Raw genomic sequence first — 19582 nt, 5'->3', positions numbered from 1 at the left:
CATTTTCTTTTTTACATAAATTCTACAAAATCTATTATAGTTTTGAAGCTATACATCTTAAGAATTTTGATGAAGGTTGAATTTTATATTACAATATAACAAAACCTTTTTCTGTCTAAGTTCATGCAAGATCAAACACAAAACAGCAAAGACTTAAAGCAAGCGAGAAAGAGAGATGTGGGTAAGAAAGCCTGGATATAGACATTCAAAATGAGCTGTACCACTGAAGCACTAGCACATTTCCTACTATGTGCTTGCCTGTGTAATAAGGTTGACATAAATCAAATCTTTGTTTGTTTTATATGAATGATAGCAGTGTCAGTTTCTGGATGCTGACTTTTACTTAAATTACATTTAGGTTTATTTGTTTAATACAAACCTTTAAGAAGTAATAATGTCACTTGTCAAACACGGGTGCTTTGTTTTTGTGCTTAAAGAGAAAGCTTGTGTTTTTTTTCCTTTTTACTGCAGGATGTAAAAACATTAAGTTATGTAGTTTATTTTAATTATGCAATATTTATGATAAAATGTTGCTATCTACACTAAGCTAGTATCTTTGGAATCATGAAGTGCATTTGTTGTTAGCACAGTGAAATCTAGCATGCCTAGTAAATTAGATTGAACTCAGAAAATAGGTCTTCATCATATATGAAATGATCACCAATAATAGTAAAATACTCACAGAGTAATCGATTGGTGATAGAACATTCATTTAAGGTCCCAGGTACTTCTGAAGCTTAGTCCACAGAACAAGCACAGGACCAAAAACATTTGTTGCTATAACATCCCAGTCACACTGTTCATGCATTTACTGGAATGAAGACTGAGGATGATCTGCTCTGCTGCTTTAGGCCAGGCCTACACCTTGCAACAAAATGTTTTAGTAGGGTGCTGATCATTTCCAGGCCCTCTCATCCAAGCTGAAACTTACAGACTTTGAGCTCAATCATAAACAGTGCTTGAGTTTATGAAACAGATGACTGATTAAGATTCTTTTGAAAGTGTTTCAGATGTATTGTTCATGACAAGACATCTAAGATTAGGTGAGAGGAGATGTTTTTAAGGAGCTTGAAAGAAAGAAAAGCGTCTGGACTTCCTTAAGTTGTTTGAAGACGTTTCACCTCTCATCCGAGAAGCTTCTTCAGTTCTAGGGACTGACCCCCCCCCCCCCCCCCCCCCCCCTCCCCCAACAGGCACAATGGAAACTCCCACAGGGCTTAAATCTGGGACTCTCCACCATTTGACCCTAGAACTGAAGAAGCTTCTCAGATGAGAAGTGAAACGTCTTCAAACAACTTAAAGAGGTCCAGACACTTTTCTTTCCAAGCTCCTTAGACTACGATGACCTGGATGACTGAGAACTTTCACAGACACGAGGTGTTTTTGAATTTTTTCAATCAAAAGAGGGCAAAAAGCAAATCTTCTGACCAAAAGTTCTGCTAAACATGTGTCATGAAAAGTTTGGATATTCCCTAAAGCAGTTCAGAGAAAAAAAAAGTTTAAACTATTTGCACTGAGATGTGAGTATTTACATTCAATAAAACAGCAGAGGACTAATGACTGTGTAAGGGTAGCAAATAGGGGAAAACTGTGTCTTTAACGTCTTTGGCTAAACAACTTTTTTTTTGTCTATGGAAGAGCGTGTTTTCCCTGGAAACAATTTTTAATTTCACAAGCATGCAATAAAACAACAGGTATTTCAGAAATATTCTAGGTATTAAAATCTTATGTTCAAGTATTTTATTAGGGCTTTCACTGAAATCCCAGATTACTTAGTGTGGTATTAAAAATATATATTTTTTTTAAATCTAATTTACATAGCATACTGTTAGCTGTAGTCCAAGTAGCTAAAAGGATTTTATGAGACTCATCTGTGAGTATTTAACATAAACAAAGCCGCAGGTCTAATGAGAATGAGGGCTGCACACATGCTGGATTTCAGGTCTGGGAGGTCTTTACACTATTTTCTGTATTAGTAATATCATGCAGCTTCCCGGGTGACATTATAAGAGAAAGGTGTTTAAAGAACAACCAATTAAGGTGCAGATGTCACACAGTGCACAAGTTTAGGAACTTGTCTTTCCTATATTATTAAACTTCACTTATCCAACCAATTGCACTGTATAAAAAGGGGGAAAATTTGATTAGAATGATATTTTAAGAAAAGATTACATCTTCTCTAAAGCTATATAAGCTCATTATATTTCGGCAGTCTTGTGAAATCACTTCTACCCACCAAGGCTCACTGATTCTAAACACTGAGGCAGAAAATCTGACATCAGTGCCTGCCAGAGCATGTCATGATGTCATGCTTTGACTTAATGTTACAACTTCAAAGTTAATGTTTCATAATCTCAATAGAAAATCACCAGAAACACAGTTTTTATTTTTATTTTATGACAGATTTATTTCATCTTGCTGTCTCTTCAGCCACATCTCTTCAAGGAAGCCATGGTTTCAGAGGTTGAGAGGACGCAGCCCTTGTAGTTTGTCAAGTGAAGCATGACCTTAAAGTTTTGATCTTTCTATCCAGTGACTGACCTTAAATTATGTTACACTGGAAAAAAAAAATACTGTAGCGACATGTTTCTGCAATCACGAGTGAGGTTTAATGGTGTTTTAAACAAGCTTATCAAATTAAAAATGAGGCTTTATTTGCATGCATTTACATAATTTTCTAACGTTTTCGAAACAGGGTTGTACGTATTTATCAGAAACATTTTCCTTCTCTATCCACTAATTGCAGTGATGTTTTAAAAAAAATTACATACAGAAATACCTTTGATTCACAGGATTAAAGAATGTGTTGTTTGTCTTTCACAGGTAAAGAGCCAGTGTGATGCAATCTCTCTGTAGCACAGTGAAGTAGGGGTTACTAAGGAGGTGTTACTACTACTAGGGGAGTAGGAAAGGCTGGGGCTCTCCAGAAAAACATCTGATGACACTGTGTATGTTAAACAAACAGCAGTGCTCAATTAGAAAATGTGTGTAACAAATGTAAATCAATGTTTCACATGTACTTTATTAGAAGAGACTGTGATGGTTTTGAAATGTGTCCACTATGGAAAAAAAACAATAACTCGTTTTGCTTTTTTCAGCAGTGAGAGTTATAATTCAGATTGACTTCCTCCAAAACACAATATTACAGTCATTTGACTATCAAACAAATCCAACAATATACACTTACCTGCTATACAGTCTTCAGTCAATGGGGGGAGCTATTCCACATAAGATGCAACACAACCGGTTAACAGTGATTTTAAGTTCAAAGTCTGGGCTCTCTTGCAAGACAGGTGGCTATGATGTCAGCTTACATGTTGCATTCCACTCTTATTTATTGCAGAGCTTTCCATACACTTGTTTACAGTCGGAGTTTAGAATAGCACAGAGGGCTTAGCGCAAGGCTTAGGGAGACACATCTGCAGCAGAGCGCACACAACCCGGTGGAGCCAGTAGGTTTTGGAGAGCAGAGCTTGAGTGACAACTGTGTGGCACATGTGACCTGAGGGAATGAATCATGCTTGAGTCAAAAGAGAAGACAGAAGCTGTTATGACAAAAAAGAACATGTGGGGCATCCACCTTTAGTTACTGTTTGTGGCTAAATAGAAAAGCAAAGATAGGAAAAAAAACATGCCTATGATTTCCATCTAATAAAGGCCAGGCACTTGGATATTCAGCGTTGCATCTGGACCGAAAAACAGTACATCTACAGTAAACAATTATAGTGAGATCCACTGGTGATGTGTTGCTTGTATTTTAATACACAATCTACAGTATCATAAGATTCTACAATAAAATAATAACAGCAAAGCAAAACATTTTCCCTTAACCTTTCTTAAATGTAATAGCTTTACTGTCAAATATGTTGTGATTTAATTGCGTTTAGTTTGGACTCATCCCAAATCTTTTCCTCTGACAAAGTCATACACGTGTATACGTGTGTGTGTGTGTGTGTGTGTGTGTGTGTGTGTGTGTGTGTGTGTGTGTGTGTGTGTGTGTGTGTGTGTACGTACATGTTTAGACATCCTTGTGGGGACAGACAATTGGCATACCACTATACTTGTGGGGACCAAAAGTCACTTATGGTGACAAAATGCCTGTCTCCATGAGCTTGAAGGCCTTTTTCAGGCTCAAAATGTAGTTTTAGTGTCAGGGTTACAATTAGGTTATGGTTAGGTATAGGGTAAGGGTTAGGCATTCATTTTTGATGGTTAGGTTTAGGGTAAGTGGCTAGGGAGCGCATTATGTCAATTAGATGTCCTCAGTAAGATATGAAAATGAGAGCGTGTGTGTGTGTATGTACCTATTAGAAATTACAACATGTGGGAATCAGCTCATTATCTCCAACATTTATGCACAATATTCCCTCTTCCCAGCCTGAAAAATCTTTGAGAAACAAACTCTTTGAAGGACATTGCCTTTAGGTACATCTGCCTTCAAAGCTGTGCCTCTCCTTTTCTCTCCCTCTGTCTGTCTCTAGCTCTTTATTGCTAAGCCTACACATGTGTAGCAGAGGAACGAAACTTCAGTTTTTTACATTGCCATTAACCAAAACCCTGTACACACACACCACTGAGTGCATGTGCGTATGTGAGCGTGTGTGTGTGCATATGTGTCTATACGCTTCTGTTTAGGCAGCATCATAGCTGAGTTTAAACCAAAATCCTACAAAAAAGTTTGAAATCTGGCTTGGCTGTTGAGCTGTGGTGGGTGCTATCACACACACATACAGAGTTGTGGTGGGAACGCTATCAAAGAGAGCTATGCCTGCAAGGCACAGCAGCCTCAAGCCCAAAATTGATTTACAGAATAAAAGAGAAAGAGAAGTATATGAGGGAAAAAAGCAACACATTAGATTTAGGATGCAGCAAACAGAGACTCGGAGAGATACTGAGAGAGTGTGGTAGATTTGGGATAAATACAAGTATGGCTGGCTAAACAGAAAGCTTGTTAAAATAATATGGCCCTTGTTAAATCACATTTTTCCTTCTTGAGGGTTTTAAGGATTTAAGGATTAACAAGTCTTGCTGCTCTATCCTTCTCGATGCTTCACTTGTGTTAATTTCAACCTTGAATTCCAAAACTTAATTTCACAGCTGAGCTTTGCTCATCACAACATTATCAGCCCATATCTTTATTGATTTATGGTAAGTCAATTCAACAGAAGAATACAAATGAAAAATTACAGCTTAATGCAGGAGTTACAAAGTTACATGTGAAGGTGGTTTTCATTTAGACTACTAACAACAGTGATGTACCCTTGTACTTGAGTCTTGATGTTGAACAAAAACTTTAAACTTTAGTTTCCGGAGGAGAGAACAGACATCTTGCTTGCATCGCTTTACAGTAAACTGTTCAGCATGGATTAAGAAGGCGTTGTTAGTCAAAGCTTACAGTACATAACTGCTTACCTCGTTCTGGATGCACAGTATTTTCCCATAACAACCACCTTCTATTTTACACCCAATCTAGAAGGAATGGGCTGGGCTGGGCTTCCTGTTATTAATGCCACTATACTTGACTATTATCTACACCATGTTTGTGTGTTTGTTTTTGTTTTAATTGGTTGATTTGCACCATTCTAATGCGTTCTTTTTTCCCCATCTACTGGGCACTCCGTTCCTACTCTTCAGTGGCAAAGGGAAACAGAGCAGTAGAATAGAGGCCAAAAAAGAAAATAAAAACAGTTGACCAGAAACAGGATGACCTGCACCTGAAAAACAAACTGAAAACAAACCACTCCAAATATCTAGTCAGCCAATTACGTGGCAGCACCTCTGTGTACTTACATGTGTTGGCAGGATTGAGATAAGCCAAGCATCAGAATGGGGAACAAAGATGATCTAACTTTGAACGTGGCATGGTTTTTGGTACTAGAGAGGCTGGTCTGAGTACTGGGATTTTCCCACACTGGGTGCCGCAGCAGTGTCCCACACTGGGTGCCGCTCCTGTCAGCTAGGAACAGGAAACTGAGGCTACAATTTGCACAGGATGAGCAAATTTGAATGACAGGAGACTGAAAAAATATTGCCTATTCTGATGAATCTCCATTTGCGGTAAACAACATAAACACATGGATCTATCCTGCCTTGTATCAAGAGTTCAGGCTCCTGGTGGTGCATCATTTAACATCATAGACTTCCTAAGTGCTGTTGCTAATCATATGACCACAGTGGTTATGAGCACAGTGTACCCATCTTCTGATAGCAGTTTCCAGCAGGATAATACATCATGTTGTGTCACAAAGTTCAAATCATCTCAAACTGATTTTTTGAACATAACAATGAGTTCCCTCTACTCAAATGACCTCAACAGTCATCAGATCTTAATTCAGTAGAACTCCTTTGGGATGTGGGGGAACAGGAGATTCTAGTCATGGATTTCCAGCTGATAAATCAGCAGCAACTGGGTTTTTGCTATCATGTCAGTGGGGACCAAAATCTCTGAGAAATGTTTCCAGCACCTTGTCGAATTTGTGCCATGAAGAAGTGAGACAGCTGTGAAAGCAAAAGGCGACCCAACCCTGTACAAGCAAGGTAAGGTAAGGCTGAAACAATGCAGTGCCTGGTGAGTGTAGGTCAATATTCAATTAACACTGTGTGAATGTGTGTGTGAATGGGTGAATGACTGAATGTAGTGTGAAGCGCTTTGGGGTCCTTAGGGACTAGAAAAGCGCTATACAAATGCAGGCCATTTACCATTTTTACCATTTAACACAGTTGACAGATATCACTGTTATATACAATGACTCAGCTCCAGACTCCCAGTTATTAGACTCAGAGGAAAAGAAACTCTCGTAAATCACTTGCATAAGTCAAGCACTACCTGACTTTGAGGTTTGTTTTCACCCTACCTCATGTTTCAGAGAATCGAGCAAAAAAATAAAATAAAAAAATAAGCAAATAAGATAGATTCACTTCTACTCTCTCACTTTCTCTTTCTGACACACAGTCTTTCACATCACTGAGGGTCAGGTTAGAAAAAAACAAGGACCAGAGCTCAAGGGCATCGTGGACTAGTAGTTACTATGCAGAATGTCTGTGTGTGTACACATGACATTTCAAAACTTTGAGTAATTTTGAGGTGATCAATAAAACTTTGACCATAACTATGTTCCAGAACACGTTCTTGTGACTTGATGTGAGTGAGCTTCGTACACACACACACACACACACACACATATATATATATATATATATATATATATATACATATACACTCAACAAAAATATAAACGCAACACCTTTGTTACTGCTCCCATTCCCCATGGGATGGACGTAGAGACCTAAAATTCATTCCAGATACACAATATAACCATCCCTCCCAAACAGTGGTCACAAATCAGTCCAAATGTGTGGTAGTGGCCACATCTGCTATATTGAGATAATCCATCCCACCTCACAGGTGTGCCACATCAGGATGCTGATCTGACATCATGAGTAGTGCACAGGTGTACCTCAGACTGCCCACAACAAAAGGCCACCCTGGAATGTGCAGTTTTTTGCGCTATTGGGGGTCTGGGGACCCAGAACCGGTCAGTATCTGGTGTGACCACCATTTGCCTCATGCAGTGCAACACATCGTCGCATGGAGTCTATCAGATTGTCAATTGTGGCCTGTGGAATGTTGGTCCACTTCAATGGCTGTGCGAGGTTGTTGGGTATTCGTGGGAACTGGTACACGCTGTCGTATACGCCGGTCAAGCACATCCCGAACATGCTCAATGGGTGACATGTCCGGTGAGTATGCTGGCCATGCAAGAACTGGGACATTCTCAGCTGCCATCTGCCCTGAACAATGTGAACCATGATTCATCCGTGAAGCGCACACCTCTCCAACGTGCCAGACGGCATCGAATGTGAGCATTTGCCCACACAAGTCTGTTACGGCGACGAGCTGGAGTCAGGTCAAGACCCCGATGAGGACGACGGGCATGCAGTTGAGCGTCCCTGAGACGGTTTCTGACAGTTTGTGCAGAAATTGTTTGGTTGTGCAATTGTACCAATTGTTCCAGCAGCTGTCTGGGTGGCTGGTCTCAGACGATCTTGGAGGTGAACCTGCTGGATGTGGAGGTCCTGGGCTGGTGTGGTTACACGAGGTCTGCGGTTGTGAGGCCGGTTGGATGTGCTGCCATATTCTCTGAAACGCCTGTGGAGACGGCTTATGGTTGAGAAATGAACATTCAATGCACGGGCGACAGATCTGGTTGACATTCCTGCTGTCAGCATGCCAATTGCACGCTCCCTCATTGCTTGTGGCATCTGTGGCATTTTGCTGTGAGACAAAACTGCACATTCCAGGGTGGCCTTTTGTTGTGGGCAGTCTGAGGTACACCTGTGCACTACTCATGATGTCAGATCAGCATCCTGATGTGGCACACCTGTGAGGTGGGATGGATTATCTCAATATAGCAGATGTGCCCACTACCACACATTTGGACTGATTTGTGACCACTGTTTGGGAGGGATGGTTATATTGTGTATCTGGAATGAATTTTAGGTCTCTACGTCCATCCCATGGGGAATGGGAGCAGTAACAAAGGTGTTGCGTTTATATTTTTGTTGAGTGTATATACATATATACCTGTATATACTGCAGTCCAGAAAGAGGTGATATATACCACAAAAAGAGCACCACCTCACCAGCAGTCTCAAATGTTTAAAGACACTCATAGAAGGAAAAGGTGTGAAAAGGAAGTCAAGACCAATGCAAATCTCACACTAGGAGACAACCAGCACTGAGCTGACTTTTTGACAACTTATTGGCGTGAAGATAAGTAGTGCTATTTTGGAAGGCTTGCAACCTCTGAATGTCCTGTAAAACAGGAAATAATATGTGCATAGTAAGAAACACAGTATGATAACCATAACAGAAAAATAACTAACTATATCAGTTGTGTGCTTTCAGTTGTGTGCTTTAGTTTTTACTATACAGATGTAAGAAAATCTAGAATACCAAATGACCAATTTCTAAAATAATTTCGGATTTCATTATAAGGGTCTTTTTGATGCTTTTTAAACCTTTTGTTGCATATTCTGTGTAGTGCTCTTGAAAACACAATCTGGGTTTAAAGTACCACTGAAGCAACCTGATGTGGCAGGCTAATGACATCAAAATGCAGATTGGAAGCTTTGGCTTTGGTACAAAAACACCTCTCAGTGCAGTGACAACTGTACGCTGTATTTCACACACACACATGCGCACACACACATACACAGACACACAGGTGTAAGCCCACACAAGCAGACACACAAACTGAACTGTAAAAGCAACCACTCCTCTACTCACACAGTTTGCACAGTTAAATCAAACTGATTTGCTACCATTGTGAGAGGAAATTAGCATAACAAGGATGGGATCAAATGAGGTAGTTACAGCTTGAATCATAAATTGCAGACTGAGCGGACGTGTGGCTGCAAATGGATTGTAGTTCACATCAGTATTCATGAAAAGAGAAAAGTAAGCTTCAGAATGGTTTGGTTTGTTTTGGTTTGGGGTTTTTTTTTTAACTTCATTCAGCCAGTTTTACATTAACACCCTGAATTTTTTGTCTTGTTCTCTAAATGACCAATGACAATTTCTTGTTAGGTTTTATGACTCAGGGACCAAGCAAAATGTTACACAACACTGTAAAATGAAATTTTTGGTGGGGTTTTTCATTATTATTTGTTTTCTTGTTTTTTGAGATATAATGGGTAACAGATGGATGGATGGATGGATGTTTAATGGTATTGCATTGTTGAGAATATCACCATAAGAATTCATGAAAACATCAAATTAAAATCACCTTTATCCATGCAAATGCACAATAAGTGCATCTGAGATGAATGTTTAAAAGGATCCATTATGATTCATGGGCAATGACCAGCAGTGACAGTCATTTTTCTTATGGTACAATCAGCAGTAAGTAAGCACTGAATGAAGTCAGCAATAATAATAATAATAATAATAATAATAATAATAATAATAATAATAATAATAATGGATTGGATTTATATAGCGCTTTTCAAGGCACCCAAAGCGCTTTACAATAGAAATAGAACATAGTATAACATCTATCTACAGTGGGGCAAAAAAGTATTTAGTCAGCCACCGATTGTGCAAGTTCCCCCACTTAAAATGATGACAGAGGTCAGTAATTTGCACCAGAGGTACACTTCAACTTTGAGAGACAGAATGTGAAAAAAAAAATCCATGAATCCACATGGTAGGATTTGTAAAGAATTTATTCGTAAATCAGGGTGGAAAATAAGTATTTGGTCAATAACAAAAATACAACTCAATACTTTGTAACATAACCTTTGTTGGCAATAACAGAGGTCAAACGTTTACTATAGGTCTTTACCAGGTTTGCACACACAGTAGCTGGTATTTTGGCCCATTCCTCCATGCAGATCTTCTCGAGAGCAGTGATGTTTTGGGGCTGTCGCCGAGCAACACGGACTTTCAACTCCCGCCACAGATTTTCTATGGGGTTGAGGTCTGGAGACTGGCTAGGCCACTCCAGGACTTTCAAATGCTTCTTACAGAGCCACTCCTTTGTTGCCCGGGCGGTGTGTTTTGGATCATTGTCATGTTGGAAGACCCAGCCTCGTTTCATCTTCAAAGTTCTCACTGATGGAAGGAGGTTTTGGCTCAAAATCTCACGATACATGGCCCCATTCATTCTGTCCTTAACACGGATCAGTCGTCCTGTCCCCTTGGCAGAAAAACAGCCCCATAGCATGATGTTTCCACCCCCATGCTTCACAGTAGGTATGGTGTTCTTGGGATGCAACTCAGTATTCTTCTTCCTCCAAACACGACGAGTTGAGTTTATACCAAAAAGTTCTACTTTGGTTTCATCTGACCACATGACATTCTCCCAATCCTCTGCTGTATCATCCATGTGCTCTCTGGCAAACTTCAGACGGGCCTGGACATGCACTGGCTTCAGCAGCGGAACACGTCTGGCACTGCGGGATTTGATTCCCTGCCGTTGTAGTGTGTTACTGATGGTGACCTTTGTTACTTTGGTCCCAGCTCTCTGCAGGTCATTCACCAGGTCCCCCCGTGTGGTTCTGGGATCTTTGCTCACCGTTCTCATGATCATTTTGACCCCACGGGATGAGATCTTGCGTGGAGCCCCAGATCGAGGGAGATTATCAGTGGTCTTGTATGTCTTCCATTTTCTGATGATTGCTCCCACAGTTGATTTTTTCACACCAAGCTGCTTGCCTATTGTAGATTCACTCTTCCCAGTCTGGTGCAGGTCTACAATACTTTTCCTGGTGTCCTTCGAAAGCTCTTTGGTCTTGGCCATGGCGGAGTTTGGAGTCTGACTGTTTGAGGCTGTGGACAGGTGTCTTTTATACAGATGATGAGTTCAAACAGGTGCCATTCATACAGGTAACGAGTGGGGGACAGAAAAGCTTCTTACAGAAGACGTTACAGGTCTGTGAGAGCCAGAGATTTTCCTTGTTTGAGGTGACCAAATACTTATTTTCCACCCTGATTTACGAATAAATTCTTTACAAATCCTACCATGTGGATTCATGGATTTTTTTTTTCACATTCTGTCTCTCACAGTTGAAGTGTACCTCTGGTGCAAATTACTGACCTCTGTCATCATTTTAAGTGGGGGAACTTGCACAATCGGTGGCTGACTAAATACTTTTTTGCCCCACTGTATATCGTGATATCTATTCACCAAAACACACACACACACACACACACATTTACACTCACACATGAATTACTTTAGGGGACATCTGTGGCTCAGGTGGTAGAACAGGTCAGCTACCAGGCATGTCAGTGGATCGATCTCCAGCTTCTCCTGTCCGTGTGTTAAAATATCCTCGGGCAACATACTGAGCACTACTGTATCTGTTAAAGTGAATTTTGGATAAATGTTCTAAGGTGTGAATGAAACTTCTGCTTTAGGTGCTCAAATTAAGTAGAAAAGTGCTATATAAGTACCAGTCCATTTACCATATATTAGAATCCATGCGTACTGTCTTATGAATATGATTCCCCTTTATAAACACTTCTATCTTTCAGCTGATGTCAATATAGCACTTAATCATAGCAAAATAATTGCACATTATTTTGTATTAGGAAGATGCAGATGACTGCCAGAGTATTAATCCCTTTTTAGCATCACAACTTTGATCACCTTCAAGCTGGAAAACAATTATTTATTAATTATCATAGTTTTAATTATTCATAGAAATACTATTTGGATTTAAAAACTGTTTCAGCAAATAAAACTACTCACTTTATTGCTCTGTCTATTTTTCTTTCAAGATTTTTACTGTCACACCTGCCATGGTTCCTAATTTATTCTATATCTTTTCTCATATTTCAGATTCCTCTGCTTCCCGTTTATCTTTTCAGTAGAGAGTGATGATCAAAAAAGTTCCTATCAAAGCAAATTGTAATATTTGGTTGTATGCTCCACTTTCAATAACAGTATGGAGGAAAATACTTTATAGCTATATAACGTAATTAGTTGGCAACATCTACTCGTCCATTTTCTTCTCCTTACCCAGTTCAGGGAAGCTGGAGCCTATCCCAGGTGTCACGAGACAAGAGGTGGGGTACATCCTGGACTGTTTGCCAATATATGTTGCAGCGCTAACACACTGACAAATGGCAACATGGATACAACTCACCATTCAATTTTTTTAGCCAATGGGAGAATAGGACAGAAAGCACCAGGACCATTTGTAAGTGATTATTAAGAGGGAATCCTATAAGTTGCCCACTGCCCACATCTGTGTCCTCTTGATTTTAAGAAGCATAACAGAGCATGAAGCAACAGTGTTCTGCACTTCACTAAATGATTACACACACAGTTACAGTTTGGAAAAATCTACAAAACAACCCTGCTCAAGCTCATCCATTAAAAGGAAGAGATCAGTATAACAACTTTTAACTGGTTAAAGTCTTGTGTTTTGGGGTATTATAGTGAATGAGGAGGAAATGCCAGCATGATGTGAAAGCGCCCATACTAAACCAGAAACAGGAAGTTATGATTCTTTCCTTAATGGATTTTTAAGCATCTTTTTTCCCCAGCAGCCAGAGAAAGCTATCCAGCTTAAAAGCAGCAGCTATCCTATCCCCTCAAGGAGGTAAATAGCATGTCAGTAATGACTGACGGGAACTGAGTCATCAGCGACTGCTCGTAGACAAAAACAAAACTAAGCAAATATAGGACTTAGTCATCAGGTTGAGACAAATACACTCCCCCCAAAAATTGACGTTGCCGGTGTTGTGTCTGCTGGATATGTAAATAGCCACCTATTTTTAATATCAGTGATGTGTAGTATTATGACTTGCTTTGTTGCCCCCAAGTGGCTAAAATTCCACTAAGGAAGAATTCAAAATAAACTCCCACAAAATGAGAAAGGCAAGAAAACTGTTTTGCCAAAATAATAATGTATTGAAATCAGGGCTGATAACATTACGTTATTCACATAATCAGTGTTGGGTTGTGATTTGTTATTGCTCTTATTTACAGCTGATGACAGCATTCCGTTTCTTCTGACATGCAAACAATGTCTTAATAAAAGATAAGAGGTACGTTAAAAATATTTTAAAAAAGTGCTGTGAACCTTGTGAAAGTAATTGTATCTTGATGAAAATGTATGAAAAAGATCAACCCATGAGCCTCCTGCAACAACAACATAGCATTTAATTGTGAAGACTTGTTGTTCAGACTTCATACTGAATTCATTAAATATTAGGTTAGGACTGGTTCTTCAATTTATTAAGTGTTATGAGGCAAAGTGAAGTGGAACCGGTCTAATTTCTTTCTCTATCTGTTTGAAAGTGTTGCGAAAAAGATGTAATTGATAATGCAGCATACTGACCTTTCCAACCCGTTCTCAACCGACTGCACACTGAAACACATGCATTTACACACATCCAGACTCCGGTTGAAAAGGAAAAAAGTTTATTTTAATAACTTGCATAGTAAATGATTCAATATCAAAAGGTTAATACCATATTCCTGTGTGACATTTTGCTTGCTAAATATTCACCATCCTGGATTTGGAGAGCCTAACTTTCCATATGAATATGAGGTTATTGAAAAATAAGTTTCAAACTTCCAGTCATGGCTGATATCACAAAGAATCCAGATATTAACTCATAAAAAAATAGAACCCAAAACAGAAACTATGGTCTTAATCAAAAAAGCCTTCTTTGCTTATTCTGCTCTATGGCTGATAGTGATGTCTCTTTGAATGTAATTAAACCTGAGCCTGTAAGGATCAAAAGTAAGCTTGTTATAATACATTCCGAGGGTAATGGAAAAAAAAAAATAAAGACAAAGAATAAAATCCACAGATTTTATTGCTTTGAAAATTATATTGGATCTAATAACTTAGAGCTGTGAGGCATCATTACGCCAAAAAAACAAGTGAAGGACAGAACAAGAGAAAAGACAGAGCTGAAAGGAGGAGTCCAGGAGAAGAGAAGAGAAGAGAAGAGAAGAGAAGAGAAGAGAAGAGAAGAGAAGAGAAGAGAAGAGAAGAGAAGAGAAGAGAAGAGAAGAGAAGAGAAGAGAAGAGAAGAGAAGAGAAGAGAAGTAGCAAGTAACACGTGGAAGCAAAAATGTGAGATTAGTGGAGACAACTGAAAGGACACGCAAGTAAACTGAATCAATAATCCAGAAGGCATCCTCTGTCTTTGTATTTCACTCCAACTTAGAAATCTCAATGAAACCAGTTAATTGCATCAAGCCAAAGAGCCCAAGCTGAGGATGATTAATGAGTGGCAACAAACCACTATGTGTTTATTAATGCTGAATTGATCATTTAGGACAAAGAAATTGTCTTTTGAGGCAGGTACTGTTTGAAGGACAGAGTGTCTTAGTGGCAAAGCTAAACATATGAGCTTGTGAGTTTTTAATTAAGAGCATTAATTTACTTATGACATTAATAAACTGTACTTTGTCAAATTTAGCACATTTAGTTTCCATAAATTTACTGTATTTCAGTTACCATTATTGTTTGCCTTTTATCTCATAAAATGTATTCAATAACTTCACATTAATGAGAATTTTTTTAAACTTGCAGTCATGTGGATTTAGACCACCCACTTGTTTGCTATGAGCAGTGAAAACTCAATGCAATTATTCAACCTACTAGTTCATGACCTCCATTTCTAGAGCCACCATGCTTTAAGTCTGGGTTCATGCAGTTCATTCAAATGATAATCCTCCCTTCAAATAAACAAGCCTAGACTTCCTGCAGACAGCACTTGACAACATTCCATCATCAGTCTTTTGCTCCTCCTCATCGTCACCTTCGCTTTCATAGCTATATGAATGCATTAGGACATCCGTGTGCACAAAATCCCCGCTACCCAGAAACTTAAATTACCACATGCACAGATGCAACTGACTGAAAATCTCCATACGCTTGCTGCACAGGATTAGATCTGAGAACGTGCACTGATGCACACTTAACAAACATCCCCGTCGACGAGCATGAACACATATTCTGACACATGCACTCTTCTCTTTTAAAACCACATGCATTTCTTTGGAACAACAAAAAGAAGAGGGTGAGGAGTTGGGGCAACCACTTCAGCAGCCCTGAGTCTTTACAGTGAGTCACGGTCAAGTCGGCTGGAGAGAGATGGAATATCCTCCCGAGCATGGATTGTGGTAATTGCCTCTGTGTCTGTGTATGGGATAGAAAGAGAGAAAAAGAAAAATTATGTGTGTGTGTGTGTGTGTGTGTGTGTGTGTGTGTGTGTGTGTGTGTGTGTGTGTGTGTTGCCAGCACCACCTCCAGGCTGAACTGATGAGCTCATTTTTTTTGCTCCCAGAACCCCCTCCAGTTTCTGGAAACAGCAACACAGCAGAGGGGTCCCTGTGTGTGTGTGCGTGTGCGTGTGTGTGTGTGTGTGTGTGTGTGTGTGTGTGTGTGTGTGTGTAGGACTGTGGCCTATCCTTTGTAGTTCTGAACTATTTGTGAAAGCAATAAGGATAAAGAGAGGTAGGAGATGTAGAAAGGCAAAGAGCAAAGACAAAAGCAAGTGGAAAAGAGGACAGCGGGTGAGAGCTGTGCTCATGTCATCAGCTCTCAGAGATATTAAGTCAACTTACATGGAACAATATGATTAAAAAGGTAATAATGTACAGAAACTAATCAACATGCCATATTCCAGACAACTAAATTTTGTCTTTAGTCAATAATGTGGTGAAAAAAAACCAAGTGATCACAATCAAGAATGTGATAATGAATATGATGATAAGCTTCGAAGATTAAAATATAACAGCTGATAAAAGACTGTGTTGGAATGTGTCAGATGAAAACCAATCACCGAATGCTGTCTCTTCTCTGCTTTTCTCAAAATACACATCACAAAGTAAAATACCAACCAAAGCAGATAACAAACAAACGTTATATTTTTGATGCATTTGTGTTTTCGGTGATCACATTTCAGTGTAAGACCCATTTTGGCACTGTGGTCATGAAATTACATTAAGAGAAAGTGGAATTAGGTAGTGGTAATAGAGAAAAGAGAGTGCTGTTTTTGAACTCTAGCATAATGTTTTTTGACTAAACTGGGACACTTGTGTTTTTATGCTTGAACGATTCAGTGTTAAGTGGCTCAACGAACATTCCCCTTAAAATGGGCAGGTACAAGCACTGGACTCGATAATGTCCAATGAAAAACATTTTAAGACCTTCAGAAAAGTATTACTCAAGACCACTTTTTAAAAATTCAAAGAAAGCCTCACTTTGAAGCTAAATATAAAGCATTGAGGGCTGGCTTAAGACTTTTTCACAGTATTGTAATGCTTCCAAGCAATAATGTACAGCATAGTGTACTGGTTACATAAGATTTTATGCATAGATCCCCAAGTTTTGACAATTTTAAATGCCTGCCAGAGGCTTCCATACAGTGAGTAGGCTGATATATGGCGTTAATCCCCAAAAGATGACAGAGTTACTGTATAATTAGCATTTCACCCTTCTTACTAAGCAAGATTAAGGAGGTCTATATCTAAACCCACATGCATATACACATACACACAAGGCATCAGATCCCTATCATTTTTATAATTAATGCCAATATAATAAAAGGCGGGACGTTGAAATTTAAGACTCTGGGCAAGACAAGACATCATATGGCAAAATTAAGCTGGGTGATAAAAAACAGACACACACCCAGCTGTGCTGGGTTTGAATGCTTTCATGTGGTTTGAGTTTGGAAAAGGCAGCCTTGGTGTGTGCATGTGTGAGTATGTGTGTGCTCAGTCAATTCATTTTTGGCTAAACGAAAATTTGGTTTTAGATTTTTATGATTTCATTATTTTTGCATGATGTAACTTAAATTTATTTTATTACACTTTATTTATTTCTTTTATTGTGTTTGTTTAAAGTAGGTTTATTTTCTTTACCTTAACAAGCTGAGTTCAGATCAGGTCAGCCGAACTATTTCTTGTGATTTAAATTTTCAGATATAAGCATGTGTGGCTATTACCCAGACAGCACTTGTATAATTAAACCCTGCTGTGTTAAAATGTAATTAACACCACCAGTCATTTCTCATATCACAAACTCGCACAAAGACGTAAGCAGTGTGGAAGCGCACTTCATCATATTGTCACGGAGGAGCAGGGAGGACTCGGCGCAGACTGAAATCTCAGAAAAACAGGTTTATTTACACACTCCAGGTGCACTATATACAGGTGAAGGAGAAGGGGGCCAGGGTTCCCAGGGGTGCAGAGCGGGGTCGGGAAAAGCGTCCAGAGTCTCCAAACCAAACACGAGAAATCTGCATACAGAGAACAAGGGTTAGCACGGAACTTTCACGGACAGAGCTCAAAACTGGCTGAGGCTAAAGTAGCACTGACGAGCGTTATTCAATAGTCCAGCGGCGAGGTGCTCTCAGTCACTGCCTTAAGTAGCGGGAGCAAACAAGGTGAGGAGCCACAGGTGATTGCCTACAGGTGGTGGAGGCCGGGAGCTCACAATGAGCTCCGCCCAGGCAGCGAGCAGAGAGAGAGGAGAGAGAGAAAAGACAAAACATAACATGTAGCCACACAGGGCCAGCCGAGCAGGCACGGGGACCATGACACATATGAACTAAATATTCACAGTAATCATATTCAGGAAGACCTTCCTTGCATCAAAGTCTGTGTCCTCTAATTCAAATCTTCTACTTTCAGTGTATATTTTTCGCTTTATGGACCAAATTTGCCTTTTCTTTTCACAGGTCAGCTTAAAGAAATCGAGTGTGGTCTATTTACTGCCACTGCAATTATTACTTTTTACAGTCTACAGTGAGAACAGCTCACAGTTTTCACCTGTTATATATTATTGATATGTTAAGCCTGGTATAGCCTCAGTTTTGATATTAAATCAAAAAGTATGCATTCTGATAACTGTGTAGAGTGGTGGGCTGTTCTCTTGCAAAGGTTAGTAGAGGGGAAATGTTAACATCATAACGTTATCATTCATCGTCTAGAGTCTGGCCCACATAGTGATTAAATCAAACGTGGCCAAGAGTCAAGCAGCGCTGGAGGAGACAGCCAAGTAGAGGCTGTACATTGTTAAAGACGACTTGCCCATGAACTGACATTAGCTCAGTTGAGAGCTTATTTATAATTGAAGACAATCAACATTGTAGGCTACCTGGAAGAGACAGCGGTGGAATATTACATATGCATTTCATGTATTTCTGCAAATGCCTTGAAGAAAATTTGGTCAACCCTAATACAGTACAAATTAAATCTGTCATCACCTCCAAACTGGAAAACTCCAAGTGGAAAAAATAAGTGCATGCAACGTGCCAACCCCACAGGTACTGGGATAATATCTAATGATTTCCAATTATTTATTATTTCGAATAACCACAGATGTGCACTTTAACGATATGGCAACAATGTCCAGTCCTTGTTCTCCCGAGGCTCCAACATCAGACCTTTGTACGTGTCTGCCCTCGTCAGCAGCTGGAGTTGCAAGCCTCATTTACTAGATTCAGATCAGTTACGCTGCACCACAGAGTAGCTGCTGAAAATACAGGAAAATAAAGATAGCATCTGAACAAACATATAAAAATGTCCTCTAACCATGGCTATTACAGTTCAAAAAAAGCCAATAGTATTACGAACTAAGTATTGTTACATGGTCAAAAGTTACTTATAAAGCAGTTTTTGTTTAAGAGCTGCCTGTTTAAGAATGGCTAGGAAGGGGATGATGTACTGGAAAAATGATGGCAAAAGATTGCAACAGACTACATTACTATGTTACACAGCAGAATTTCAGCCAAGTAGGATAGGGTAGGAGACCTCAGTCCATAAACTACCAATGTCTGTAGCATATGGAAACATAACAGTATGGGAAACAGCAAGAGGATGAGAGGGAAGGGAGGAAACTGGAAACCAATGCAGAAAAGTCTGAAGAGAAGAGAAGCAAAGTGAAGACTGCTGCCTTGTGGGAAACTTGAGCTGTGTGTCTGGCTGTTGCGTAACTGTAATGTAAGTGAGCTGTAAATAAAGATCTGCTTCCCATGACAGAGCAAGTCACTCTGCGTCACTGCAGCATCAAGCTGCTCATTGGAATGCTGCTTTCGTGG

General features: G+C 39.6%; 1 long non-coding RNA gene across 4 annotated transcripts in view; it reads right to left on the bottom strand.

The window, feature by feature from the left end:
• Positions 1-15786: 15786 nt before the first annotated feature.
• The window catches only part of LOC101476487 (uncharacterized), a 138732-nt gene continuing 134936 nt past the window's right edge, over positions 15787-19582 (bottom strand). For all 4 annotated transcript variants that reach the window (XR_013100771.1, XR_013100768.1, XR_013100770.1 and 1 more), the window contains 2 exons: positions 17859-19017; positions 15787-17779 (listed from right to left, as the gene is read on the bottom strand). This is a non-coding gene — a long non-coding RNA (uncharacterized LOC101476487). The remainder of the gene's footprint in view (positions 17780-17858; positions 19018-19582) is intronic.

The sequence above is a fragment of the Maylandia zebra genome, linkage group LG11 (assembly GCF_041146795.1).
Source record: "Maylandia zebra isolate NMK-2024a linkage group LG11, Mzebra_GT3a, whole genome shotgun sequence".
Lineage (NCBI taxonomy): Eukaryota > Metazoa > Chordata > Actinopteri > Cichliformes > Cichlidae > Maylandia > Maylandia zebra.
Note: the sequence above shows the minus strand (reverse complement) of the source record. Positions and strands in the feature narration are given on the sequence as shown.